The sequence below is a fragment of the Pleurodeles waltl genome, chromosome 1_2, assembly GCF_031143425.1.
Source record: "Pleurodeles waltl isolate 20211129_DDA chromosome 1_2, aPleWal1.hap1.20221129, whole genome shotgun sequence".
In the NCBI taxonomy this organism is placed as follows: domain Eukaryota; kingdom Metazoa; phylum Chordata; class Amphibia; order Caudata; family Salamandridae; genus Pleurodeles; species Pleurodeles waltl.
In genome coordinates this window covers 517,675,137-517,688,336 of record NC_090437.1, presented here as the reverse complement: position 1 = coordinate 517,688,336, position 13,200 = coordinate 517,675,137, and positions in this window count along the sequence as shown.

Below are 13,200 nucleotides of genomic sequence, written 5' to 3'. Positions count from 1 at the left end.
GCCGGCCTGCAGAATAATTTGCATGATCTCCCCATGGGTGGCATAATACATGCTGCAACCCATGGAGATCCCCTGGTACCCCAATGCCCCGGGTACCTGGGTACCATATACTAGGGACTTACATGAGGACACCAGTATGCAAAATGGTGAGTAAAAATGGTACAAGATACCAAGTTAGAAGGGAAATAGCATAATCACCAGGGTCCTTGTTTGCAGGATCCCAGTGAACACAGTTAAACACACTGGCAACGGGCAGGAAATGGGAGTAACCATGCCAAGAAAGAGGGTGCTTTCCTACAGTTTGTGGGTGGGTGGATGAGTGTCTGACTGCTACTGTGAGTCGATTAAATAGTTTATGAATAAGTCTCTGAGCATTGTAATGTATTTGTGAATATCGCACAGCGTGAAAAACAATGTTTTTAAGGGCATGATTTGACCCTCAAACAACCCTACGTCACAGCACTGGGGTCAGGGTAACTTCACCTTGACCCCTTATAGCATTTATCAAGTTTATTTTGAGCATCGAGGACTCTGTCCCATAACATAAAATGGCAGCCGCAACTTTCTGGTCAGGTTGCGCCCAGCTAATTACAGATTTCCAGGAGCTGCAAGAATTCACAAATTCACCGAGGTCGCCATTAAAACGTCCTGATGGATCCGTGGCCCTAGACATACAAACTTATTTTCCTTTTACTATTCCAAAAACTACTGGACATATTTGTACCAAACAACCAAAAACACAATCTGTAGAACACAATCTAGCTTTCTTCTAAATTTTGCCGTAAGGTAACTATAATTCACGCCCTGCCATGCACAGTTATCTCATTAATAATATTACTTCAAATGTTACAGTGACATTATCAGTGGTGGCATGAAAGATGTCATGAGTGCTGTAATATCTGTGGAAAATAGCAGAACATGGCCAGGGCATGAGTTCTAGTTACCTTAGTTCACAAGTTATAGCTACTTGAAATAACTCTAAATATAACAGTTGAATTTCTATGGTTTTGAACATTGAAAATTATAACGTCCCTGTAACCTTTGTTTTTTTAAGTGAATTTTTATGTTTTTTTAAATTCAATTTTCCTAAAAATAATGTCCTGTCAACTTTAGTTTTTTCAGTGAGTTCCTATTGTCTTTTTAACGTAATTTTAATTACTGGATGTTAATCCAACTGCCGCTGTACACGGCCGTAGGCTGTGCATGGTGGAGGTTTGCCACTGTGGCTAACCACCTATATCCACCCAACCCTGTGCACATCCTTTGGCAGTGCACAACAAATATATATATTAAGGGGGGCTGTATGGGCCCCCATTGGCCCTGGGGACCACCACCTCCATGGGGCTATCTAATAAAAAGTTTGGGAGGGCCACAATAACCGCCGTTGAGCCTCAGGGACCACCATCACCCCAGGGCAACATTAAATAAATATATGGGTGGGCAACACTGACCCCCCCCCTCCAGGGGTCAGGTACCACCACCTCCCAGGATTACACTGAAAAAATATATGGGGGGCTGCATGGACCCCTCTGGTTTCTGGGGACCATGACCTCTCCTGGCCCACATAGTAAAAAAAACGTAAGAAGGCCACACAGAGCCCCCTGGGGCCTGGAGACCATGTTCTCCCCGGGACAACATTGCCAAAGTATATGGAGGGGCCGCATTGACCCTCCCTGGCCCAAGGGACAACCACCTCCCTGTGGCTACATTTTAAAACAATATGGGGTTTGTGCAAACCCCCCAGGCCCTGGGACCACTACATTCATGGGGCGTTTTTAAAATTGTTTATAGGGAGGGCCACAAGAACCCCCCCATGCCCTGGGGACCACCACCTTCCCGGGCCAAATGTGGTTTTTTTAATTTTTTTAAGTAGGGGGCCACATGTGCCTCCTCCCTAGGCCAAATTCAGACCAGGGCCCTGGCTACATGGCCCGGGGCACCCATTATACATTTATAGAGACTGCATGGGGAGCCTCAAGGCCCTCACGGTGCCATCAGCTCCTGTCTCCTGAGGGAGCCGGCATTGCTCCAGTACACAGGGAGCTGCTATAAATAACATCTCCCTGCATGTGTGAGCAATGTTTTCATCTCTTTCCCTGCCCACATGTTAGCAGGCAGGGAAAGAGATGAAAAATCTGCTTTCAGGAAGCTGGAGCATTGTTATAGCTCCAACTTGCTGAAACTGGACTGTTGGCTTGGCACAAGCTGTCAGCTCCAGTCAAGCAAGAGCAAATAGCTACCTCCTGAGGGTGGGCACCTCAGGAGATAGCAGGAGCCAGCTCTGGGGGGTAGAGATCCCCAGGGTCATGTATGGCTCCACGATGAGGGTCGAGTTCCATCTTTTCAATTTTGCCCAGATAGGTGGTGGTCCCCGGATCCAGGGTGCCATGACAGATTCCCTTTTTAAATCATGTTGTTGCCCTGTTAAGGTTGAAGGCCCCCTCAATATTTTCTAAATATATTGACCTGAAAAGGTGGCGGTCCTCGTGGCGTTGGGGGGACAGGACCCCCCTATTACTTTATTAAATGTTGTAGCCCCGGGGTGGTGATGGTCCCTGGGGCATGGTGGGCTGCAGTGCCGCCTATTTGCTTATTTTTTTTATAGCCGCTCGGAGGTGGTGGTCTGCAGGGCGCAGGCAGGTCTGCTAGACCCCTCTATTTTTTTTTTTTCTTACAGCTCTGTGAAGGTGGTGGTGCTCGGGGCTTCTGAAAGCCCTAGGAGGGGAGCCCCAGTTGCCCTGCTCCTATTTTAACCCAAAATGCCCCTGGGACTTGGTCCCCCCAGCGGCAACATAACAGAGAAATGCAGGAGACTGCATTTTTTATTTTTAAATCGCATCAAAATAAACGGATCTAGCTACGGATTTCTCCATGATTTAAAAAAAAAAATTTTTTTGCCTTTAGGCGGTCCCAGTGGACCCCTGAACCAAGGCTAGGTGGTTAGGGTATATGCCCCCTGAAGCCAAGTCCAAAAATGGTTGCCATCACTTCTTGTTTGAAGTGTTGCCAGCCTATTAGATCTCAGCAGGAGATCTCTCTGGATCCATGGCCCTAGACATACAAATATCCTTTCCCTTCAATATCTCAAAAACTACTGAATGGATTTACACCAACTAAAAAAAGGGTGATCTGTGGACCCAAAGCTACCTTTTTGCCAAATTTAGTGTTATTCCTGTGTATTCTGTCCAGTGACGTGGGCTGCAGGTGTGTCTAAAGAGTCTATGGTAATTAACATGGGAAACTCACTTTTTTTTACATCCCCCTCTTTGCCTTGGCCCTCCCTTGAGAGATCATCCAAAATTTTCCAAGCACAACAAGACTCAACTTGATAGCTTTTTTTTAAAATGTCATGATTATTCGTCAAACAGTGTCAAAGATGTTGGCAAGTCAATAAATGCTTTTTCTATGGAAACTAGGTCCTAATTATAACTGCCTACTGGCAACCACCATGTATATATATATATATATATATATATATATATATATATATCTATTGGCTACTGGCAGACGCCAGTATGTACCTATAGTTAGGACCTAGATTCTATACAGAAAGCTCTTTTTTTCTTGTCTATATCACCTCCCCTGGGGACAATTACAAATGACATGTAAGGGGGCTGCCTGCCCTCCCCGAAGCCCCAGGGACCATCACCTCCCGCAGGCACAATCATAAATGGCATGTGGGGGGGCCACCTGGCCCCCCTGCAGCCCAGGAGACTGACACCTCCCCGGGACACAATTAGAAATGAAATGCATGGAGCCACCCAGCCGGACCCACCACCCCCGGGACTGCAAACTCCCTGGGGCTCAATTTAAATAATGAAGGGGGTCCAATACAGACCCCCAGCCTTGGGGACCACCACCTCCTCAGGCTATTTAAATTGGATGCCCCCCCTCGTGGAGCCAATAATGCCCCTTGGGACCACAACCCCCTAGGGCGGGCTCCTGCGATGTCCTGGGGTATCCACCCTTGGGACATAGCTGTTTGTTCTGACTTGGCGGGAGCTGACAGTTCCCGCCAAGTCAGAGCAAGCACTCTGATTTCAGCAAGTGAGAGATGTCAAACAGCTCTCACTTGCTTGGAGCAGAGGTTTGCTCTGTTTCTCTGCCTGCAGAGATGCAGGCAGAAAAACAGAGGAAACAATTGCTCTCACAGAGAGGGTGCTGCATGTTTAGCAGCTCCCTCTCTATGACAGCAATGCTGGCTCCGTCAGGAGGTGGGGAGCCAGATGGGACTGTGAGGGGGTTCAGGCTCCCCCTTGTGTGCCCCACGGTAGAGACTGGGTGCCCTGGGGGGCACCCAGATGACATGGCTGGACCCTGGGGGATGTTGACACCGGGACAGAGATGAGCCTGCTCCACACAAAAAAAAAATGTATAGGCCAAGCCCATAGGGATAGGTTTCCTGGGGCTAAGATCAGCCTGCAGGGTGCCACATGACCTCCTCCCCCCCCCCCCAAAAAATGATTAGGCCGACCCTGTGGGATGGGTTCCCCGGGGCCAAGATCAGACTGGGTTGGGCCAAAAAACACATATTTAAGAAGGATGGGCTCTCGGTTTGGAGTTCCAGGGGCCGAAATCAGCCAGGGATAGTGGCCCTGTGGCAACCCTCCTCAATTTATTGAAGGCCAGGCCCCGGGGGATGGTGTTCTCAGGGATGAAATGTGCACCTGCAGCCAGTGCCCGCTGTGCATAGCCAAAGGCATCAGGTGGTGAGTGAGCTGGTGCAGCGACTGGCAACAGGCCTGGCCCTGTTGCCAACCGCCGCTGTGCACGGTCAAAGGCTGTGCACAGTGGTGGTTGGATTAACGTATAATAATGAAAAATACTTCACGTTAAAAAAACCATAGAAGTTCACTGAAAGGTCAAAGGCTACAGGGACGTTATAGTTAGGAAAATGAATTAAAAAAAAATAGAAAATCACTTTAAAAACGAAAGAATACTGGGGCGTTATAGTAATGCTCACATTTTAGACGTTCAAAACCATAGAAATACAACTTTTATAGTAAAGAGTTATCTCAAGGGCACAAGTTATAGTTACTTGAGATGACTCGAACTATAACAGGTGAATTAATATTTTTATGTGCGTTTAAAATGTGAGCCTAACTATAATGTCCTTGTAACCTTTGTTTTTTTAAGTAAAAAAAAATATATATATATATATAAAGTTTGTGTAGGTTAAATACGTTTTCCTAACTATAACTAAGTTATAGCTTTTGTTTATTTCATTCAATTTCATATACACACAGATAGATAGATAGATAGATAGATAGATAGATAGATAGATAGATAGATAGATAGATAGATAGATAGATAGATCAAGCCTAATGCAATTATAATACACTATCAAGTTTAATATAATATTGAAATGCCTACTCTCTAGGTTATCATCTTTAGCCACAAGTGCTGGCATATAATGCATGTGAAAGCACCTAACAACCTATACAGCCGTCATCGGCAGAGTCCTGTTGTGGTGCAAGGTGATATATTGGGAGAGGGCCCCAGGTGGCGCCACAGGTTATGCCTTTGTTACTTTCGACATTCATGCATAGAATAAAAGAGATCGCACCCATTTGCTGACGAACTGGGTTTCAGTTTAAATTAAACATAAAAAATCATAGCATTTAAAATTAGTCATACCATAACACCACCAAAACAAGAATAATCACCCCTGCTAAACCAGCACCACAGACCACAACTCCTGTCCTCCTCCTACATGGTTGGAGACCCCAAAGAGGCAAAACACTACTATACTATGATAGTTTCCAATTTCGAATTTTGAAGGAATTCGTACGTTTATAAGGATACCTTACCAACGTACATTTTTACCAATCCATATTATATAGGCCCTCAGTATTAGGATTTTGGATGTATGGATTTGAGTGAGTAGGATAAATTTCGCTGCGCAAAATGCTTTGAGAATCAGGCCCTGGAATTCAAATCTACCCACGGCCTTACATCTATGCCCATGGAATTATGCTATTCTGTGGTTGCAGCATTTGCCGCATAAATATGAATAGTGCATTTGCCACATAATTCAACACCTGTTGCATAATTTGCAGGTTTTAACAAAACATTTTGTTTCCAGCTGAAGCAAATGAAAAATTATGAAGAATGCAGTGACACGTGTTGCTGCCCAGTGGAAAACCAAAACCATTTGAAAAAGCTGGCTGGTCACCTTTTAGTGGCTTTTTGCTGAATTTGGAAGTTAAACTTGTACTAATAAGGTGAAACCTCTGCCCAGTGTTAACGTGTAAAAAAAATGATAAAATTAGTTCACCTTTTTTGTTGCATAGCTTAGTCAACCCTGCCGCATAATTTGGTCCCACTCTTGCATAATTTCAGCTGCCCTGCTTTACACACAGGTTCCAAGTGAATATTTCCTTTGCCGAGCCTTGGTAGCCTTTAAAACATGCATGATGTTTGGATAATGTGCTAGGCTACCGGCCAAATCACTCACAGATAGTTACGTTTTTTGCACCACTGCAAAGACTGTTTTTAATTACATTTTTTGCAAATTGAAAAGCTTCGAACTATAATGATGTGTTTAATGTAGAGGTAACTGCCTATCCATTTGAAGCGACCTATATTATTTATTTTGGAAAGTTTCGTTGTTTTGCTGTGACAAGTGCTTTCGTTTGCATAAGCCTTGCACCGTAATTCAAGCAGGTTGTGAACGTTATAATTTATACTAATATTAAAACAGGTGATATCTTGATTTAAAAAGCGAGGCAAACGGTGCATCTGCCAGTAATTTGGACTTGCACTGCCAAGTATGACACTCTGAAAGTACCCAGCAGGTAAATGTGGAAAACGTGTACTGCAAGCCAATTCGAAAGTTGTTACTGGCACAAACACGTAACTAAAAGAACCTAATGACATCTACAGTCTAGCATGTTATATGGCGGGTGACTGCATTTGAGATGGATATTTGGTGCCAATTTTTGAATGCATAGTTAGACCGTACGATATTTATTATGCAGCTCCAGTCCTTACTTCTTAATAGCACAAACATCAAGGCGAGTCTAGCTCAGATGTTTGACATTTTTGCTACCTCAGTAAAATATACATCAGGCTTGTTGTAACTGTCTTAGCTTTACTGCTGTGACTGTTTTATTTGCAGACCTAGCTGTACCTTGCTCCCACAGTGTATTGGATGAAGTTGAATCATCCAGGCAAGACTAGCTATAAAATACCCTTACTCGTGATACACCTCTGGTCATTGAAGCATAGGCCTCCTCCTCTAGAGTCAGCTAGGTTCAGAGAGGGAGGAAAAGGGGCAGAAGTCTCAAGCTCTTCACGAGATCACCCAGAAGCAAACAAAACGTCAAGTCAGGAGGCTCCTCTGAATGGGTCGTGAAATAGGAAGCACAAGGCCAGAGATGTCAAAATAGAAATCCTGATAGTGAGTGCTGTCAGAGAGTGACAAGTGTTTTGGCAAGTCTCGAAGAATGTCCTAGAGGTCTCCCAAAATATTCATATAAGTAATTTCTCAGAGACTGTGGGAGCGACAAGCCGGGTCACACAGGAAATTAGGAAAAACTGATATGATTTAAGATCACATACAAAGGAGGGAGTGGCAGCAGGAGAATGGAGGCTGCTGGTACTATTGGTGGCCATAGTACTGAGCCTTCACGCAGAAGTTCGAGAAATGGTTGCCCCACCATTTCACCAAGAGGCGATAAAAGGTGCAGGTACTATCAACAGTGTTACCCCAATAGCCCTCAAGCCAGGTAAACCACCATGACAGTATCTCAGAGGTGTAAATGTGAGCCACAGAAAAAAACAATGCTACATGAAAACACTCTCATGCCTGTATCCATAGTCACATCTCAAACGCAACAAATATGCAACAGAGTTCATGTGAGGTTTCACAATTCCCACACACAGTGCATCAGAGGGCTTGCAACAGGTATGCATGGCCATTTTTATAGCAGGAAACCAATTCAAAAGTAAGATGTAATGCTTCACCATGAATACTTCACAGACATGCTTGTATACCTACTGATTCGCTCTCATTTGCAAGTCAGGCATCTTGTTTGAAATTATACTAATCCTTTATGTATATGTGAGAATTTGAGTTGTTGGTTGACTGGGGTGTAAGCTCTGGCAACAGCCACAATCCCCTGCAGGGTGAATCACAAAAAGTCACCAAATTAATCTGTGCTTAACCCTGGGTAGCTTAACACAAATAGCAGTCACCCCTAACTTAGAGGCAATGTGTAAAGTATTTATGCAGCACATAAACAGTAACAAAGTGCAAAGTAGAATCCCAAATCAATTTAGAATAATAGAGTAACTTTTAATAAGTGACAAAAATCCAATCAGTAGAACCAACCAGAGTTGTGATTTTAATATTTGTTAGTAAAAATTAGCACCTACAATATCAAAGCACCAACTGTGTACATCCACTCACACGAGACCAGGTCAAAGTCATACAATATGGCTGACCACAGTGGAGGGCGTTTCAGATAAAATAAGTGGATTGGGCCCGGTCAGCTCTTATCTTCCAACTTAGGAAAAATCTGAGAAAAAGTTATGATTTTTACATTCAGACTTAGGGCCTGATTTAGAGTTTGGTGGTGGTGGAGTTACTCCATCACAAACATGCTGGATATCCTGTCCGCAGTATTTATTATCCCATAATAGACTATGGAGATCGTAATACATTTGTGACAAAGTAACCCGTCCACTAAACTCTTGTTCAGGCCCTTACTCTCTGACATGGAAATCGAAAATCTCTAGCATGAAGAGGAATAGGGCTGTAGCTGAAGACACTCCCACAAGGCCAGATACCCCTATGCAGAAAAAATGCTTAAATAGATTTGCTGTTGCAGAGAACAATGTAGTGGGAGAAGCCATGAAGCCAATCTGTCTGGCAATGCATCTCAGATAAGTGAACAGGTTGGTTGTGGTTTCCACCTGATTTGTCAAAATTAAGTCCTCAGTTTAAAATTTTGGCCATCTGGGCACCTTTAGTATTTAGGACTGGAGGGGTACCCTTTGAGAGTCTGTACTTACTCGGGCTGGGTCCAGGTGTGGGTTCAAGCTGGAGAAGCCTTTTGTTTCCCTGTTGCTTTGAATAGAAGGCCAGCAAACTAGCCCTTGTGAGTCACTATGGTTGTCCTTGGAAGTTCCAGTCATTGTGCCCAGGCAGAAAGAAGAAGAATGGCATGGCAACATGGCATATATCCAGAAGGAGAAGCAGTCCTTCAGAGCAGAAGTCCAGCAGAGTGGCAGTCCTTCCAACAGCAAAGGGGTCCTTTTCCCTTAGGGAGTATCCAGATGTCCAGAAGTGTACTGCTGGGTTGGTATATGAGGTCTGACTTTTATACCCTGGTGACGGACACAAGGTTTGCATACCAGCCTTCCCAAGGTTCTATTTAACACATAGGTCAGAACACGATTATGTACAGCAAAAAACAAGGTTGGGATACCAGCTTTCCTTAGGTTGTGTTCTGCACATAGGTCAGGACTCGGCAATGTACATTCACATGAAACAAAATTGTTATGGATACAACATTGGAGTTATCAACACTCCCCAGATTAAACTCTGTACTGTTGCATCGAGATACAAGCTTGGAATCACTGAGATTTCCAAGGTTGTACTAGGAACATGGATTGGAGTAAGAGAGTCTCCCAAACAATCTAGATACACGGTTACTGCAGAAACACCCGATGGAGTCGCGGGCACTCCAAAGATATAATAGATAACACTTTAACTCTCAGTTCAAAGTTGGAATAGCAAACATTCCCAAGGTATGCCACAAAACATGATAACAGTCAGATCAAAATTGGAAGGACAGGCTGATTAAGGTGTTAGTCTCTAGACTATGGGCAACAGTTTGGAAAAACAAGATTTAGAGAAATATTATAACTGCAGAAGCACAGTGTTAACAGATAGGCCAGCAAAGACTACTAAAGATTAGTGTGCACTACTATACAGGAGTTTGGAGGCAGCAGGCAGGTCATTGCTAGAAGTTAAGAAGAGGTAGAAATGTAGCTCCCGGAGGAGAGACTCAGAGGGTTCTCAGGATCTTAGAGTCATCAGAAAGGACCTGGAAGAGTGGAACATCAGGTGATTTCAGAAAAACTTGACAGATGGTGCAGACTAGAAATGAGGATAGTCCAATTGACTCAGGAGATGAGTGCAGGGATGAAGCTTACACTGAACAGGAGCACAGGAGATCTAGGTGACTCGGGAGGTGAGTGCAAGGAAGCAGCTTCCGCAGGACGGAGATTCATACAGGTCCAGATACAGGTATGAGGCCAAGCCCTAATGCAAGTTCAGAGGAGATATTTATACCGGAAGCCAGGAGTGTTCTAGAAGGGCATGTGTCTCATCGGGAAGTTTCCAAAGGAAAGTTACATACAAATGAGCATGGCTAAACAGGCAGCACAAATGGCAATTGCCAACAACAAGTACAACGGAATCTAAGTGCATGATGGTACATTCTAATGGTTTATAGTGGAAACATACTTATCCTAATAGGGCACATAATATTTACAGGTGCAAACTAGAAAAAACTTGGATAGCGACACACTCAGAAAGGTCAATGGTTCAGACCTATTGGTAGGGGATAGTCAGAGTGCTTTCTAGATGGAAAGGTGCCACAGTAGAGGGAAAGACATGAGGCTGGCGGGTAATACCCACCGTGCATAGGGCACAAGATTGAGTCGTTACAGTCCCCCCACAAAGGATGACCCACTGGGCATGGCCTGTCAGGGTGGCTTGCATGAAACAAGCAAATTAGTTAAGGAGCATGGACATTACAAGATGGTTCCCAAAAAATTATTTTCAGCCAATCTTTTTCTATGCAAGAAATAAAGCAAGGTAGCCTTAGCCTGTCGTGAATCTAAAATTCTATAGGTCTCAAATTAAGAGTTGTCTTCCTGGGTCACAGGTGTCTGCAAGGAAAGGAGTCGAGAGGGGACATGATATGGTTTGAGAAGGGAAATATGAAACACTAGGTGAATAGGCAATTCACTAGGTGGACAGTTAAAAATGTAATCATTTCTTAAATCTGAAAGGGTTCCACAAACAAGCTTGCATTTTAGGAGGGCCATGCAGGTTTAGATTTCTTGTAACAAGCCAAACCTGATCTTCACATTTATAATCTGGAGGTTGCCAAAGGCTTTTAGTAATCTTGTAATAAAGATCACCTCAAAACAGTTATAAATGCTGTGATACCTCTTGCGGGAATCAGAAAGATGTTTAACAAAATCTCCTTTTGTGGGTACATTTTCTAGGTTTTTTATGAAGTTTTCAGGGATTTTACAAGGATTTATGCATGTAACACAACTGAACAGCAAAACCCCTGTAACCAACTGTAAAGAATTATCATAAGCATATTCAGCGATGGTCAAGAAGGATTCCCAACAATCAGGGGCAGCGATCACAAGAAATCATAATGCATGTTCTAAAACCTGATTTAACCATGTTGTCTGCCCATCAGCATATGGGGGCAGGCAGCAGAGAGTCATACCTCAATGTTCAACAATGTGCAAAGACTGCATCAGACTCTTGAAACAAACTGTGAGCACCTTTTTGACACAATGACCAGGGGTGCTTCATGCAATTGTAGGAAGTGTTGAACTGATAACTGTACAGGGATTCTGCCCGTAGGCATTTCTTTAGGAGCAATGAAATGTGCCATATTGGAAGTTGGTCAGTTTTGGTCAATAATAATAAAAATGATAGTATTATCATTGGAACTAGGTAGGTATGTAATAAATTCCATACTGATGGCCTGCCAAAGATAAGGAAATGTATACAGGAGACTCCAATCATTTAAAGGGGTGAAGTGTGAATTTCTGCCCTGAGAACATGTTGAGTTAATCTGAGCACAATCACACACATCTCTGGACAACATGACTCCCTCGAAACCCAGCTGACAATCTGCTAAAGTATCTTTGACATTTGTAGCTTGACCATAGAAACACTGGGGTACCTGGTCCTGGCTTCTGGTTCTATTCTTCCATAGGAACAGACAGGGTAACATCACAATAAGGGAGCCGTGCACGTACATGCTTATTTTCTTTCGTTACTCAAGGACCGATTTCTTTCGTACTCTTTTTTTCTCCTCACACTGCCCTCACAAGACCTTTGGCCCCTAAACCCTACAGTGTGTTCTGAAAGGCAAACAATTCGCAAACAATTTGATTTAAAAATGTTCTGACTAAAAGAGCCTTGTTCTACGGGCAACATTGTTTTTGAATCCTGGGAATCAGAGAGACGGAGTTTTGTCACATTACTATGTGATGTAGGAACCCTGTCAGCAGATATTTGTGAAGCACTAGCTTCACAAAATAGGGCTGAACAAGGTCAATATTTCAAAAAATTAAGGTGGTCATTACAACCTTGGCGGACGGTGTTAAAGCGTCGGTAAGACCGCCAACAGGCCGGCGGACAAAAAAAGAGAATCATGACCCTGGCGGGAGCCGCCAACAAAGACAGCCACTTTAACACACCGCCCCGCCACGGCGGTACAGACAAGCAGTGCGGCGGTCACCGCCAACAGACAGGCGGAACACAATGTACCGCCCATAGTATCACAACCCGCCAATCCGCCACCTTTTCCGGGGCGGATTCACCGTGGATAAAAATACGGCGGAAACAGTTTCTGCAATGGGAAAACGCTCACCTGAACACATCCCACGAGGAACGAGGACTCCATGGACCCGGAACTCCAAATACTCCCTGCCCTTGTGTTTCTGCTCCTCTACAACCATCATCTACGTAGGTGCCGAAGACAACGGTGAGTACTGCACCTACGACATGGGGGAGGGGGGAGGCAAAAGTTAGGGGGACACCCACCAAACACCCCCACCCCCAACCTCGCATTATACAACGTACACACCAATGCATTCACAAAAATCACAGTAGCAACCTACAATCCCCCCGGAAGAATGAAAAGACAAAGCCAAATTTGTTCAAACATTGTAATGTGGCAATATACATGTCATACAAAAATATACAGATATATATGAAAATCAGTCATAATTATATACAGTACGAGAAGTAGTGCAGATATGTACACAACAATGTCCGTGCACCAACAGTCCAAAAATGCATGGGCGAGGCCCACAAAGGATACCTGACCACAATCGGAGAGAACACTGCCGGGGCATCAGATAGAAATACTACAGGCACCTCAGGGGGAAGGTAAGGTGGGGCACCTCAGCCGGATGACTGCAAAGCCA